This window comes from Diabrotica virgifera, chromosome 5, assembly GCF_917563875.1.
Source record: "Diabrotica virgifera virgifera chromosome 5, PGI_DIABVI_V3a".
Lineage (NCBI taxonomy): Eukaryota > Metazoa > Arthropoda > Insecta > Coleoptera > Chrysomelidae > Diabrotica > Diabrotica virgifera.
In genome coordinates, this window is record NC_065447.1 from 262,037,773 (window position 1) to 262,054,630 (window position 16,858).

Below are 16,858 nucleotides of genomic sequence, written 5' to 3' on the forward strand. Positions count from 1 at the left end.
CTAAAATTATGCTATAATACTTTGCTGATTTCAAAAAGTCCTCTAAAATTTGCCGCCCTTAAATGCCCAGTTCGCCCACACCTGGGGCCGGGCCTGGTGTACTGTGTAAGTATTTTTTCTTTTGGATCTTGATATTCTTAATATATTTAAATACTTAAGTTGTTTGTTCTGAAAGCTGTTGTTATTCCTTTCTTTTTTGTGTTTAGTTAGATATTTTTGTTGATAGCTTGCCTCTATATTATGTAATCAAGCAGAAGGTAGGTGCTGGATTTTTGCTCTGGTGGTGGAAAAACTAATTTTAGGGCTTCCTTATGCAGTTTTTGGTTTAAAATTTTGTTTATTGTTCCCATTCTTTACTGTTATTTGCTTAGTGATATTCAATTCTATCTCGAAGATATTTTTTGACATGGGAATTTTTGTAAATCTCTTTAACATGCTATGGTAAGCTGCCACTGCCAATTTATGTTGTGTAGGATGAGATGATGAATTGTGTATACTTGTGTCAAGATGGGTAGATTGACAACTTGAGTAATTCTTATTTTACATTAATTTACCTACTACATAGTTATTTGGAACTCACAATAATGGACCAAGAACGTCGGAAAAAAATCATTTTAAGACGGCTGATTCTTTCATATATTGTTCCCTATACTTCCTCGAACACCGCACCGGCCATCTGGCTACTGATACAGGTTGCGTTCATTACTGCGCAGCACACTTGTACAGGTAAACATATCGAGTATATTCAAATGGGAAATAAGCCACAATTTTACCTAAAAATGATTTTATTAACGTTTCGACGCCCAAGTCGGGTGTCGTTGTCAAAATACAAAATAATACTTGGGCGTCGAAACGTTAATAAAATCATTTTTAGGTAAAATTGTGGCTTATTTCCCATTTGAATATACTTGATTATAAAGATGCCACAAGAAAATAGCTTCAGAACAACATAAACATATCGAATTTAAAATTATTGTAAGACGAAAAATTTTTTTGTCATTACTTTTTAAACATTATTAGAAATATGAACTGTAATTGCCAGGACATTTCTGTGGTCTAAAAAGAAATGACAAAAAAATGTTTCGTCCTAAAATAAGTTAAATTCAATATACGATTGATGAGTGTGATAAAGCTCAGTAGATCCGCTATAGTAATAGATAGCAATAAAAGTTAATAATAAAAACTTTCAGCTTCACATTACGAAATTAGTTAAATTGTTACAGGGTGTTCGATAACATAGTGGGAGACCAAACTTATGTTTTTTTTAATGGAACACCCTATATTTTATTTTATATTCGAAATCCTCTTAACTTCCCCATCACAAAAATATAAAGGTTTGCTATGTTATATAGGGCTTTTACAAAGTTATAACCAATTTTTTATGAAAATCGTAACAAGTTCAGCTCCCTGTATAAATAAAAAAAAAATCACAACAGCGATGGTTTATTGGTGCCATATGTTTTTGTTGATTGTGAAAATTTTTAAGAATGGTTGATATTGCTAATTTTTCTTATATCGAATACAGGGTGAGTGAAAACGCAAGTACATTCTTTTCTCAGAAATTTTAAATGGAACATCCTGTATTTTATATTACTATCGAAAAATATCATTACCGTACTTTAATTTTTGTATAATATTCCCTATGCCTAAATTTGTCAGTTTTCGAGATATTTTCATTTTTCAGAGCAAGTTATTAATTAGGGTGTTCTATTTAAAATTACTGTGAAAATAATGTACCTACTTGCGTTTTGACTCACCCTGTATTCGATATATAGAAAATTAGAAATATCAACCATTTTTATAAATTTTGACAATCAACAAAAAAATATGGCACCAATAAACCATTGATGTTGTTCTTATTTTTATTTATACGGGGAGCTGAACCTATTACGATTTTCATCAAACATTGGCTATAACTTTGTAAATACCCTGTAAAACATAACAAACCTTTATATTTTTGTGATGGGAAAGTTAAGAAGATTTCGAATATAAAATAAAATATGGAAAAAACAAAAGTTTGGTCTGCCACTATGTTATAGAACACCCTGTAACATTCTAACTAATTTTGTAATGTGAAGCGCTAAGTAAGCTACGATTTTTGTCATTAACTTTTATTGCTATCTATTACTATAGCGGATCTACTAAGCTTTTTCACACTAATCAATCACCCTGATTTTGTGTTTACCTGTACAGGCGTGCAGCGCAGTAATGAACGCAACCTGTATCAGCAGCCAGATGGCCGGTACGGTGTTCGAGGAAGCATAGGGAACAATATATGAAAGAATTAGCCGTCTTAAAATGATTTCTCGAAAACGTTGTTAGCTCTTAGACCATAAAAAGACAACATAATCTTATGATGACAGTTAAGTTCACTATTCCTAGTTCGAATCAACTCAAATGGCTGGTTTTAGTAAAAGTTGATTATAAAAAAATAAAGATTTCTATTCAACCTTTACTATTAGTAAAAATAGACTCCAACTAGAAAATGTATACTCTTCCCAATGCCACTTAGTAAGAGTTGATTCACACAAACAACCGATTCTAGAAATTAAATGTTACTGAATAAGTATTAAAGCTCATAATGCAGGGCAAAATTAAGGAGAAAAGATCCATAGGCAGAAGAAGAATTTCCTGGCTGGGAAAATTAAAAGAGTGGTATAGTTGCAGCTAAGTAGATCTTTTCAGAGCAGCCGCCAATAAGGTACGGATAGCTGTGATGATAGCCAACCTCCAATAGGAGAAGGAACTACAAGAAGATGAAGAAGGATATGTTCAAATCGTGATAAGTAGTTGAAACGGTCAAAACAAAGAGACGCACACTCATCAAAAAAGCACGTGAGATTATACTCATAAATATAATCTACATTTACTAAATCTATCCAGGAATAGTCAACTCAAACTAGTAAGAGTTGATTCTATTTTTCCCGCGATCTACTTTTACTAACAAGGGTTAGGAAAAGTCTACTTCAACTAGTAAAAGTTGATTTAAATTTTTCAAATCAACTCTTACTGATTGTTTTAGTTGGAGTTGACTCGAACTAGGAATAGTCAACTCTAATTGAGAATCAACTTGAACTGTAACGTACAAATTTACATGTGTTGATGTCCCAAAACAAAAACTTACATTGGCCAAACTGATAGAACCTCTAATAAACGTATAACAGAACCCAAAAGGACTTTTAATAATAGAAAAACAGTTTTTACGTGCGCACTTCACCTTCTAGATCACAATCATTCTTTTAGTGACCAGTTTTAAATTCTACATATTCAAAACAAAGGCCTTAAGCCAAGGGCGGATCCAGGACCGATTTTCGGGAGGGGCCATAAACTTTTTTTGGGGAGGAGTATCAGAAGTACGGGGGGTAATTTTTAAAAATTAGGGTTACAATGGTGAGTTTTAAGTCACTTTTCACACACTTTGAGAAGTGCCTTAAAACTCACCATTCCTGCCATAGTACCGATTCCTATACATTTCTTCGGATCCAAGTGCAGTTCTTTCAACAAGTTTAATATTATTTTTTCCAATGCTTCCCCTGCCAGGCCTTGTTCTTTCCCTCTTTCTGGATTTTCACTAATTATTTTTAGGTTCTCATAAGCGTCAATTAATTTGACAAAGTCTTCACGAATGTTGTTATTGTGTATGTATCCCAAATTTAGAGAAAGCTATTCCACGTGGGATACGTCAGTCGTTTCATCAAATATTATTTGTTCAATTATTTCTTCACCACAACATGTTATTAATTGATTTTGACTGCTGCTACTAATGCATGTTCCTCAGGAAGATGCTGTGAATAGGTGTTATGTAAGAGTCTTATCTCCTGATGCGATTTTAAATCTTAACACTGTGGTGCTAAGGCAAAACCCAATATGTAAAAAAACGTGATTTTGCAGCAGATGAGTTTAAAAGTTCGCGGTGTTGTTGTAATAGTGGACATATCGAAAACAATTTTATTATCTACTGGTTACATGGATGCGTTTAGCCATGTAGGGTTTTGTCATCACATTCTTCATCGCTCAATGTACATATTGGCATTAAAAACGAAAAATCGATAATTTTTGACATATCGGGTTTTGCCTTAGTACCACAGCAATTCCCCTCATTCCTAGGTCCAGCATCTTCGTCCAGAAGCATAAGGCCAGCATCACAATGGTCTCTTAGAGGAATATTTTGTCGACCTAAGAACACTATAGGCCCTACTATTGGTCGTAGTCTTTCTTTATTTTTTGTTTCTGTTTAGACCTCTAAGAGTCTATCTGGTTAATGACTGACTTTTGAGGGTTGCTATAACTGTTTAGAAAATCCAGCTCAACCTGAACGCACTCCTTGCGGTATGATGTTTTTTCATCGGTTTATATGACTCCGTCTTTGCTCATGAGTTTGGCGAAAGATGTTAAAGGTTTCGTGACAAGGCTTTGGGCTGTCATCCCGTTATTGTGACCATATTTTTCATTAGAAAAATGAAACGCAATATTTGTAAAACAATTTCTTTTGACTGTGCGAAAATACCAACCAACTCCTTTGTTCTAAGTGCTAGTGACCCAAGTAACGCTTCACTTCTTTTTTATTCTTTGTGTGTATAGAATATGGAAATTTATACGATTTTGATGGCTGTCAAGATCGTTCTAACAATTGGCACTCTGTAAAATTATCAACATTTTGATTTATACAAAACCCAAAAGTCATTCTTGAAGCTTCTCCGTTACTTCTATTTTTCAATTCTAGTCCAGAAAACGTATTTATCCCTGTTTTGTACATACAGTGCGGTGGAATAAGTGTTGCCCCCCCCCGTTAACTTGTTTATTTTAAGAATATAAGTAAAACTCTCGGACAGGTCGATTTTTAAACTATCCATAGTATATTATAGCATCAACGTTTCGAACTTTACGCGATCCCTCTTCAGATGACAGCCATAATTTTCATTTTTTTAAATGGGAAAATACATCATGTGACACCTCATTTAAAAGCTCTTAAAATACTGATTTCAAAAATGTATAATACTTTTTTCCTGTTTGAGAGCGTAGGCGCAAAATTTCGGTCGAATTCTTTCTAAATGCAAACATTTTTTTCGAATCCTGAAAAAACTAATGAATATTTTTGAAAAATTTAAACGCAGAATGAAATATTACAGTATTCTCGATGCTCCAAAGTCCCTGAGAACTCCTATAATGTTTATTTTAATATAAGTCACAGTGGTGAAAAAAAGAGAAAATTTAGTGTGATTTTTAATTTCAAATATATCATTCCAAAGAAACTTTTTGTTTATTCTAAGAGACTGTCAGCCCTCGGTAATAATCTAATCTTTCATTCTGCGTTTAAATTTTTCAAAAATAATTATTAGTTTCTTCAGAATTCGAAAAAAATCAATGCGTTTAAAAAGAGTTCGACCGAAATTTTGCGCCTACGATTTCAAAAAGAATTAAAGTATTAAACATTTTTGAAATCAGTATTTCAACAGTTGTTAAATGAGGTGTCACATGATGTACTTTACCATTTAAAAAAATCAAAATTATGGCTGTCACCTGAAGAGGGATCGCGTAAAGTTCGAAACGTTGATGCTATAATATACTATGGTTAGTTTAAAAATCGACCTGTCCGAGCGTTTTGCTTATATTCTTAAAATAAACAAGTTAACAGGGGGGGGGGCAACACTTATTCCACCGCACTGTATATATCGTCGTCGTGGATGTGAAGAGAGCTAACCCACATTTTCTCAAAAATGAATAAACTGCAGCATCGCAATCAGAAAAAAAGGTTCCATGTTGTAGTGAAGAGAGCTAAGTGAATATGTTGTTTCATTCAAAATGGAACATTTTCAAAACATGGAACCTTTCTTTCTGATTGCGATGCTGTAGTTAACACATTTTTGAGAAAATGTGGTTTAGCTCTCTTTACATCCACGATGACGATATGTGTTTGAAATAAAAAACATTTGAACGGCAAATATATAAATTTATATTATTCTAAATTCTCGGAGGGGATCCGATTCCCTCCCTGGATCCGCCCTTGCTTTAAGCTATCTTTATATGAAATAAGTTTCTTACTTTCAAATTTGTCTCAAATGCGCACTTTTTGCTGATTGCTGATGACGAAAAAAGCGAAAATTTATAGTTTTTTGACCTTAATTTGTTAACCAACTAATTAAGTTGGACACCAGTTAAAGCAAATTAAAAAAAATAGTTTCAGACCATTATACGAAGTAATGATTTTTATTTAGTACCGTCTATTTGACTTGGAGTAAGTCTTTATTATATATTTAAATCGCATACCCCTATAAATTTCTGTTGGCGAAATACAAACAAAAGTGCTGCTCTGAAAAATAAAACAAACACGGGGACTGTTTACCCAACACCAACATTCAAGTTGTAAACAAAACAAACAAATTATTTTGAAGAAGCCGATACAAGTTGTTGCTTATAATGGGCTAATTAGGAAGTCTAATTTTAATGTTATGATGCGCTTATAATAGTTATTTCTTTCATAATTATCTCCCGGAAGTAGACTCTATATTATGGTGAACATAATTGTAATTAAATACATCTTTTAGAAGAAGAGACTCTCTTTAACACTATAACTGCCACTCATTTATTAGCTACTTAATTTTTTTTGCCATTTGCCATTTAATACTTACACACAACCAAATTTATATGGAACCATCTGATATTTCTTATTATTTCGTGCGGATTTAAAAAAAAGCAAACACACGAAGTCAAACAATATTATTTTTTGAAGTAATTTAATCACAAATACATAACAATTAAATAAAACAATAAAGTATTTAAAAAACAAATTGAAACTAGTTGTTTTAAAGTCAATAGTAAAAAATTTCAATGTAAAAGGAATCATGTTTAAATTGTTTTTATTTATTTATGTTTTTCTTTGTAGTCAGTGTTAGCACCTCTAGATCGTATGCAAGCTTCAATTTGCGTGGGTACGCTCCTAATCAAATTATCAACATTTTGTTGTGGTAGGTTGCTCCATTCTTCAAGAACAGCTCGTACTAGCCGTGCGCCATTTTGTGGATTATTCCGGCAAGCTCTAATTTTTCTTTTAAGCATGTCCCACAAATACTCTATACTCTATCTATAGCAGGGATTTCAGGTGGTACGCATCGCGTGGGTGAAACAAACTATTACGCTGGGCCTCTGTCTGCGGATGTGGCAGTACTGCATTCCTCGAAATATCTTAAATACCTGATGTAGTTGGTGACATAATTCTTCATTTGGATTCTCTTCAAGAAACTTTTAATACATATTTCTCAGAGGATTGACTGTATCAGAAATCCTTTTGCAGAAACCTCACCAAATGAGTTGTAATTGCAGGAAATATTCATCGATCTAACAGAAAATACATAGTTCTATGAAAGACAGCTTTAAAGAGAAATCATTGGTTGACTTCTGGATCGGGTGTAAATCCGAGTATCCAATGCTCTTCTGACAAGATATGTTGTTTTTGATGCCATTTATCACTAGTTACTTGTGTGAGACTGGCTTTAAGTACTGGACAATCGTTTATATTTTTAAATTAAAATTAGACACCATAATTGTGTCTATAAAACAACAAGCCAATGGACATGTTTCTGATAGTAAATATGTTTCTAAAACAATAGGATCGGGGGCATTCTTTACATTCCATGAGCCCCCCCCCTATGTTTGGTGGTACGCCAAAATCTTCAAAATATTTTAGGTGGTTTACGCAGTTAATAAATGGTTGGGAACCCCTGCTCTATAGGGTTAAGCTTGGGTGAGCAAGCAAGCCACTCCAAGCAAGGGATATCTTGTGTTTCAATGAAGTTTCTAGTCACTCTAATGGAATGTGGAGGTCCATTCTGTAACTACAGGTTATCAACATATCTGTGAGCAGTTAAAGTTGATTGCACTCAACGAAAAAGGTACGTAATATCAATAAAAATGTTAATTCAGACAACAAACGCAATACTTAAAATTTGTCCAATTCTTGGTTTTATTGGGACAACAAAACGATGTTCATCAATTCATTATTTTCGTTCGTTGAGCCAATGTATTACGTTTATTGAATGGATGAACATTCATTATGTATACCATAATATCACTTTATTGGTATTTCGAACTCTGTTCACTGAGTCAACGAACACTTTTTATTGATATTACGAACTCTGTTCACTGAGTCAACGAACACTATTTATTGATATTACGAACTCTGTTCACTGATTCAACGAACAATATTTATTGAAACAACAACGTCGTTAATTGACCAACGAAGACTATTCGTAGTGTCAATAACAGTGTTATTTCTCCTAACGTATTTCGTTTATATCTAGAATTATTTCCGTTTATTGTTACAATTAATTCCGTTCATTCCTACTATGAACGTATTTTATATTAATAATTACTGAATGCAATAGCCCAATGTATGATATTAATTGATTAATAATAATTTTTTGAATACCCCTTTTTTGACCTTAACCTAAAGGACTTTACACTGTGTGATTTTTCATATGATTTCACTTATACAGTGTACTGGAATAAGTGTTACACTGTTACACTCCCCCACCCCCTTATGAACTTATTTATTTTTAGCACATAAGCAAAACGCTCGGACAGGTCGATTTTTAAAATAATCAAAGTATATTATAACATAAATGTTTCGAACTTTACACGATCTCTCTTCAGGTGACAGGCGCGGCGTAACTTTGATTTTTTTTAATGGAAAAGTACGTCATGTGACAGCTTATTTAAAAGCGTTTGAAATAGTGATTCCAAAAATGTATAACACTTTAATACTTTTTGAGAGCGCAGGTGCAAAATTTCGATCGAATTCTTTTTAAGCGCATTCATTTTTTTTGGAATTCTGAGAAAACTAATAAGTATTTTTGAAAAATTAAACGCAGAATAAAATATTACATTATTACCGAGGGCAGAAAGTCCTTAGAATAAACAAAAAGTTTCTGTTGAATGGTATGTCGTAAATGTAAATGGTATGACGTAAAGTACGTCATGTGACAGCTTATTTAAAAGCGTTTGAAATAGTGATTCCAAAAATGTATAACACTTTAATCCTTTTTGAGAGCGCAGGTGCAAAATTTCGATCGAATTCTTTTTAAGCGCATTCATTTTTTTTGGAATTCTGAGAAAACGGACAGGTCGATTTTTAAACTAACCATAGTATATTATAGCATCAACGTTTCGAACTTTACGCGATCCTTCTTCAGGTGACAGCCATAATTTTGATTTTTTTAAATGGTAAAGTACATCATGTGACACCTCATTTAACAGCTTTTGAAATACTGATTTCAAAAATGTTTAATACTTTAATCCTTTTTGAAATCGTAGGCGCAAAATTTCGGTCGAACTCTTTTTAAACGCATTGATTTTTTTCGAATTCTGAAGAAACTAATAATTATTTTTGAAAAATTAAACGCAGAATAAAATATTACATTATTACCGAGGGCAGAAAGTCCTTAGAATAAACAAAAAGTTTCTGTTGAATGGTATGCCTATTTGAAATTAAAAATCATACTAAATTTTCTCTTTTTCACCCCTGTGACTTATTAAAATAATCATTATAGAGGTTTTCAGGGACTTCAGACCCTCGATAATACTGTAATATTTTATTTTGCATTTAAATTTTCAAAAATAATGATTAGTTTTCTCAGGATTCGAAAAAAATGAATACATTTAAAAAGAATTCGACCGAAATTTCACGATAATAGACACACAAAAACTTCCTTCTACTACGGACTACACTTGAAAACGAAATGCAATTATTATTCGGCACTTCGGTAACACAGAGAAGCTAGGGGTATCACTATAAGGAAAAGCCGTTAACTTTCTAATGGTCAAGCAAAACATTTATTGTCTCAACAACTACGATTATTGTCACAATGAATGCATTGGTTGTGGGAATTAAATGCACACAAATTAATGCCACAATTAACAGTATTTATTAAATATACGAAACTAAGTTATTGGCTAAATAAATTGAGTGTTATTGATTAATGTACTCTAGTTATTCTCACAATTATTATTCAATCATTGTGACAATAACCAAATACATTCGTCAATGTCTAAAAGTTCGTTGAAACAACAAATTAAATTGTTGTGACAACGAAATACTATTCAGTAATCACTGTTAATCAATATTACGAACTAAATTTTTGTTGAGTGTGGGTGAGAATTAAAAGAGTTTTATTACGGATCACAATTCCTCTCCAGAACATTACACTTCCCCTTTTTTAATTGTGAACAGATCTGACAGTTTTCGTTCTTGCTTGTCTTCCTTGACCTCTAAGTATACGATTACGTGGGTCATCTGATTTTACACAAATCCTGGCTTTTTCTGAAAATAGCACATTTTGTCAATTCCCAATGTTCCAGTTTTGGTGGTGAAGACACCAATTTAGGCGATCAATCTTGTGCTGCCTGGATAACTCGGGAACCCATAACTGTCTCCTGCTGTACTTCTTGGCATGAACTCTTCTTTTTATCGTTTCAACTGAAACAATTACACCTGTAGCTTCCAAAAACTGCATTTGGAGCTGCAGGTGAGAAATGGTTGGGCGTCTTCCAGCTGATTGGACAATTAAACGATCGTGGGGAGCCGTTATTACTTTTTGGCGACTTTCCCTTGCTTTATTTTTGAGCTTTCCTAGTTCCTGTTACCTAGCATAGGTTTTGGACATAACGCCCTGCGTTACGCCTAGCTCTACAGATATGTCCCTCTGAGAACATCACTTGCTTCACAAGATCAAATAATATTTCCCCGTTGTAAGTTCTATAACCCCACATATGGCATATTTTCGTTTTTGGATGCAAAAGTTAGTTTATTTATTTTCGTTCAAATTGCAACTCAAGCCAATAACCTATAACGTACCGAACTGTACTATCTGATTGTCTTATCGATTTGTTTATTTTAAATAAAAACCTTTATTACTCGCAACAATATCAAGTTTTTCAAAAGAAATAAATATTGCTTTGAAATACATGATTATTCCATATAAATTTGGTTGTGTATATTCAGTTGTTACTTTAGTAAGGAGCAAATACGAAAATATCCTATTTAACACTGTTGCAGTTAATAATACAAGGAAGAATTCAGGGTAGAAGGAGTCGTGGAAGATGACGCATTTCCTGGTTAAACGATTTGAGAGCTTTAGTCCAGGGCGCATCAGTTTTGAGATGGACGTTGAGAGGTGACTCAAATTTTTTTGCAGAAATTGCTTGAAAATAACTCAAAAAATAATATTTGAGTTATCCTCCCTCTCAAAAAGGTCCGGAACATTGTTTAAATAATTAAAATGTCAAAAAATGAAGGAAAAATTCAATTTTTTTCTTCGTTTTTGATTATAACTTTAAAAGTATTCATTTCCGAGAAAAGTTGTACTTACATAAAAGTTGCGAAATTAAATTTCCTATAATATACAATTGTTAACAATTTAAAAAATAGTCACCCTTGTTGCAAAATAGCAATAATTGCGAAAAAACCATACAAAATCAAGTATTCGCATTTTACGTTTTTCAACCATTTATACTACACTTAGGGCCTTCATATTTTACCCAGAAAACTTTGTAATATAGTAAAACAACACTATAAATTTCATTAAGATCGGTTTAATAGATTTTGCAAAATAAATTTTGCAATCCAGCATTCGCAAAAAAAATTCATCTTTTTAAAATGTTGCAGGACTGGAAATAAAGCAGATAGCAAGTTGAATTTTTTTTTGCTCATAGAAGTGTACTGTACCTGTCATCTGCAATTTGCAAAATTAAAATCGATTAATTACCACGGCGTCAGGAAATTTTTTAGATAAACATTAATTTTTGGTGCTACGCGCAGGACAGCGGTGTTCGATTCACACAAGTTGATTTCCACTAAAATTTCTTCCAATCTTTATCTAATATATTATTTTCTTACTCTATATTTTGCTGCATTTTAATATTTTAATTCCACAAAAATCAAACTAATTTTATTATTGTTTGTGAAATATTGTTTAAACAATTGCATATATTTAAAAATAATAAACTTTTATTCTCTAAGTTAAAATATATGAACAAAGAAAGTTTTTGCTAAAAAAGTGTTATTTCAAAAGATAGAGTATGTGTTTTTATTTTGCAATAAACAAATTTATTTATTTATATCGAAATGTGATAAAAATTAAAATGTATCAATCATTATCAAAGGTCATTGGAATGCCCAATCAGACCAAACTATCCGCTGTCCTGCGCGTAGCACCAATAATTAATGTTTATTAAAAAAAAATCCTGACGCCGTGGTGGTTAATCGACTTTAATTTTGCAAATTGCAAATGAAAGCTACAGTTCACTTCTATACGCAAAAAAATTCAACTTGCTATCTGCTTTATTTTTAGTCCTGTAACATTTTGAAAAAATGAATTTTTTTGCGAAAGCTGGATTGCAAAATTTATTATGCAAAATGTATTGAACCGATCTTAATGATATTTACAGTGTTGTTTTAGTGTATCATAAAGTTTTACTGGGTGTAATATAAAGGTCCTAAGTGTAGCACAAATGGTTGAAAAACGTAAAATGCGAATACTTGTTTTTGTATGGTTTTTTCGTAATTATTGCTATTTTGCAACAAGGGTGACTATTTTTTTAATTGTTAACCAATTCTATATTGTAGGAAATTTAATTGCGCAACTTTTATGTTAGTTCAACTTTTCTCGGAAATGAATACTTTTAAAGTTATAATCAAAAAACGAAGAAAAAAATCGAATTTTTCCTTTATTTTTTGACATTTTAATTATTTAAACAATGTTCCGGAACTTTGTGAGAGGGAGGATAACTCAAATATTATTAGGTATTTGAGTTATTTTCAAACAATTTCTGCAAAAAATTTGAGTCACCTCTCAACGTCCAAATGTACTAATATTTTTACAGATGGGCTCTGGTCTACTTGGTTTAACAGTACTTTTGCTGATTTCTTTAGAGCAGTGGTATCGAAAGTGCGAATTGCCATGATGGTTGCCGACCCTCTTAGAGGATATGGCACATGAAGAAAAATAACCCTAAATACTCGCATGGTACCTAAAAAGCCTACCAACCTACAGACGATACTATACGAACACAACGAAAAGTGTAACGAATATAATGAACCTATTCATCTGGCATTTGTGGATTATAAAAGCATTCGATTCCATACAACTCTGGGCCGTATTAGAAAGAATGAATAACACAAGGATTCCAGGTATAGAATACTCCTAAAATACATAATATATTACGATAATGCTACTAATAAATAAATGTAGCATAAGAATGGGTAAAAGGGTTAGACAGGCAGATACTACATATTTTTCCAAAATTATTTACTCTTACATTAGAAGGTGTGTTCGAGAAATTAAATTGGGAACAATCCGGGTTTTAAATCGATAGCAGATTCATGTAAGATTTGCCGACATAGTACTCATAAGCAACAATACGAATACAGAGGAAGGTATCTACATGCTACAAGAGCTTAAAGAAAAATATGCGAAAATCGGTTTGAAAGTGAATTTAAATAAAACAAAAGTGATGACAAATCAAAATATCACAATTGACTTAAATGGAAGTGAGATCAAAAGTGTCAAGAGTATATACCTATACAGTTGAGTCCGCGAGTCTTTACCCGTGCGTCATCATTTAAAGCATACGAAATAAGTCGGAAATCTATTTCACGCAACAACAAGTGACATAAAGTGGCTGCTGTTCCTATTACGGATTTTATTATAAAATTTGACGTTATCAAATATATAGAATGTCAAATGAAAGTTTGGCTTCAAAATTTTTTGCAGAATTACAGCTACATTTGAAGTAGCTTAATAAATTCTTTTGTTATTATTGATTAATAAATAAATAAACAATTTATAAAAAAATCAATAACATATTTTATTTTTGTTATTTTATTCACTTTGACGGAAACCTAAACACAATCATTAATTTCTTTACTGTGTGAATGACGTTAGTTTTGTATGTTTTAAATATTAATTGCCAAAATATAATTACTTACCTTAAAATTTCAAAGCCCAATATAAAATGAGTTGTGAAAACAACTGTTTGTGTAATATAAAGAAACTTCAAAACGCAAAAATTCGACAAAAACCGCAAAAAATTGAACTGACTGACAGTCACAAAAGTAAACAAAGCAGAAACGTCAAACAAATTGTGCTTAAAGTATGAAAACATACCGAATCGTCTTTTTTGTACCTATCTCTTTTCAATGCACTGAGTATAGATGGTTCATAAAAATAAAATGTGTTTTTACTTAATACCAAACGGCAGCTGGTTTGTCATGAGTTTCATGCGTGGAAGAGAGTGATGCTAGATCAAAAGTATGACATACTAAAACACATTGTGTTTTATCTCGCCAGGTATTAATGACGCACGGGTAAAGACTCGCGGACTCAACTGTACCTAAGTCACACGAGCAAACGAGGCAAGCAGAATCAAACTTCACCAATAATTGTATTCTACTAGTTATGATGTATGGAATGGAGACCGTGACACTTATAGAGTTATCAGCCAATAAATTAAGAACAATACAGATGAGCATCGAACGATTTATGTTAGGAGTTTCTTTGAGAAAACATATACGAAATGAAGACGTATAAAGCAGGACGAAGTTGGAAGAAGTAATTGAAAGAATTACGCAAATGAAATGGAACTGAGTAGAACACGCGATCACACTCGTAGCAGAGGAAGACCACAAAAACGGTGGCTAGCCGACATCAAAGCAAAAGTGGGGAGAGACTGGCACCAAATAGCACAAAACAAAGAATAGTGGGGATGCCTTCCTCCAGATGAAGAATCCTAGATGCAAACAGGCTTAAGAAGATGGGAGCTGGAGTAATGTAATCCTCTCATTTGAATTTCAACGATTTATTTTCGGAAAATGACATAGCTGACAATTTGTTTATACTGTAATGAGTATAGCGATACGCTTTAATTACTATTTTTGCTAATTTTAATTTTAATATTTTTTCTCAAAACGAAATAATATGGGTCATATAAAGTCACCGTTAATATACAAACCAGACGCTAAGAAAGACATGGTTTTACAAAACGAAATGCATCCAACCATATGTTTTTGGAGTGTCAGTTTAACAAACTGAAGTCCCCATAAATGAATTACCATATCAGACCATTATGTCAACAACTCACTTTGGGACATGCATTCGTTTTTAAAACTGCAGAAGTGTGTCTGTTTTTATACGTCAGATCAAAATAATTTTTTGTCCTCTCCGGGCCATATTGTAGAAAGGCATAACATCGATATAATAGGTTGTGGCTTTTCTTAACAGTCTATTTACAGCGTGCAAACAAAGCACTACTCGCTAACGACCGACCCTTTTCCGAGATCTAACTAAGCAACACCTTTATGTTACCAAAATAAATAAATGTTTTACTGTTCGTCGTTAACTTATTTTTATTATTTTTAATTAATTCCGTCAAATCACACCTACCGGAATATAAGTAACCAAAAATTTTTATTTGCTCTTCTCTGAATTATATTTGACGACATTCGAATTTGTTCTAATTGCATTTCGTTCAACTTGATGTTCTACCTTGCTACTTATGTAATACCTACTTCCCTTGCAATATCACTTATTCATATTTCAACAGAATTATTAAAACTTCAAGCCAAACACTGATACAAAATATAATATAAAAAAAACTATTATTCATAACAAATAAATATTACAAACGACATAAAAAATGTAAACGGCTTTGAGCCCGTATCTCGTTACTATTAAAATATAAATTTTATTTAACAATGGGACTCCAAATTACCGTATTTGTTTTAAATAAATACTTATAAAGGCAATGAAAGGCAAAAAAGCTTTTTATGAAATATTCGCAGCTGCAAAATATTGGGAAATATGCTTAACGAATGTGGCTACATGAAGTATATGGGATTAATAATAGTCCGTGTGATGAAACCGCTCCCGTCTGAAAAAATTTCTGATTCGGTTTCTTTGTAGATTCCTATTCAAAAATGTCCCCTTTAAACAAATCTGAAGGGTGCCGGTCGGAATTTTTGGGCAGAAATTGGTTAAACAATTTTTTTGAACAAATACAAAAGATCACCTTTTTTTACACGAAAAATATTTTTTTTTTAGTTTTTTTGTTTCATTCTAAACAAGAAAGGTATCTTGTGATTTTTCTCAAAAATTGATAGTTTTCGAGTTATAGGCGATTTAAAATCTGAAAAATGTGAAAATACGGATTTTCAAGCCTTAAAAACTCATATTTAAATTAGTATTTTTGAGGTTGCCAAGTACTTAAATTGTAGTTTACCTAAACATTCATTTTCAAGATTATGAAGAGTTATCGGGTCTAACCTTAATTTAGACCGCCGTTTTTTAATTGTTAATTATGCGTGTCCATCTGATTTTTTTGGCAGGACAGGGAGACTCATTGAGTCATATGGTCTTCAATTTAATCATGGATGAAATCATCAAAAACGTCAACAAAGGAAGAGTATATAATGGGAAACAAAGAAGTAAAAATATTCTGCTACGCAGACGACGTAATATTGATAGCCCAAGATGAAGATAGTCTGCAAAGATTATTTAACAGATATAACATAAGAGCAAAAGAATTCAATATGATAATTTCAGCTCAGAAAACTAAAACAATAGTAATCAGTAAAGAGCCAATCAGATGTAAAATATACATTGATGGTATCAGTATTGAACAGGCAATGGAAGTAAAATACCTTACATTACATATTGTCAAAGAAATGAGAAATCAAGTAAAAAAAGCAAATAAACTGGCAGGATGCCTTAATTACACTATATGGCGAATCCGACATATTAACACTGAGATGAAGTCAAGAATTTATAAAGCCAGACCAATAATGGCATACTTGTCAGAAACAAGACCC